A 1,308-nucleotide genomic window follows, 5' to 3' on the forward strand; every position below is an offset into this window, starting at 1 on the left:
CTTTATTTTCTTTTTTTTTTCAGTCCCTCGGCCTGAGCCACAGCCCGAAGGACGCGCGTGGCCTCCGCAGGATGTCTGGAACCCGCCGTCCTACCTCCGCCCGGATCGTCACTAGCCGCCCTTCAGCCCGTGTGCCAGCCTTGCCCTCTCCGCCTCCAGGTACTCAATCAGCGCCTGCAGGCCCTGGCGCTCCTCGGGCGACGCTTTCTGGCTCTTGAAGAACCAACGCCTGAGGGCCACGGGCATTTTGGGGCCCTCGAAGAGCTTGCATATAATCTGGCCGATGCTGTACACGTCAGACTGGCTGCTGCAGCGGCCGTGGGTCTTGTTCTGGCAGATCTCGGGAGCGTAGGGCAGGTCCTCCTTCCAGGAGCACGGCAACCCCATGGGCGTCCCGCTCACGAGAGCCATTCCGAAGTCAATGAGGGTGACCTCGGGACGCCCGGACGTCATATTCACGCAGATGTTGTCCGCCTTGATGTCGTTGTGCGAAAAGCCGGCCGCGTGGACGTCGGCGCAGGCCCTGGCGACCTGCAGGCCGACGGAGATCTTGTGCTCGAGCGACAGGCCGCTCAGGCACACCAGGGTGGGGCCGCCGTAGTGCGTGACCAGAGCAAGCTCGTCCGGACACACGCCCACCAGGCGCTGAACGCACTCGAATCCGTCAAGCAGCTGCAGGATCTTCGCCTCGATGATCGCATTCCGAAACGAACCCATATCGTGGGAAATTTTCACGACCAGATCCTTCTGCGGGTCGCGCCAAACCTTGCCGAAGGCGCCCCCGCCGAGCGCTATCGGGTCGTCGCCCTCGACGGCTAGCAGCTCCTCTCGCGAAAGAAGCGGCAGCGCACACTCGCCACACACCTTCCTCAGAAGCAGGACTTCCGACTTGGTCGGCAGCCTTTATAGCTTCTTGATTTGGGCCATGACCGCTGCCTGGCAGTCCTGCAGCTGCTCCGCCTTGGCCTTCTGCTGCGAGGGCGTCTCGGGGACGTGCTCCGTGGCGGGAGAGCGCGAGGGCTTGTCCTCACTCGCGCAGTCTGTCGCGTCCTGCTTTGTGCAATGAGTCGGTAATTTGAGCGGCCGTGGCCTCTGCAGGCCCCTCGGGCGAGACACTCGGGGCTTGGGCTCGGCCTCCGGAATGTCGCGTGGAGCGACTTTCGCGACGCCGTCTTGCTTCCCCGCGGCCGCCTGAGTGTCCGCGAAGGTGAATCGCTGGAGGCCGAGGATCATCCCGTCCAGCATCGCCTCGAAGTCGCCGGCCGGCGTGGCTGCCTTCTGTTGCCTCGACATCGCGGTTGCCTCGGG

Source organism: Penaeus monodon, chromosome 33 (assembly GCF_015228065.2).
Source record: "Penaeus monodon isolate SGIC_2016 chromosome 33, NSTDA_Pmon_1, whole genome shotgun sequence".
In the NCBI taxonomy this organism is placed as follows: Eukaryota; Metazoa; Arthropoda; class Malacostraca; order Decapoda; family Penaeidae; genus Penaeus; species Penaeus monodon.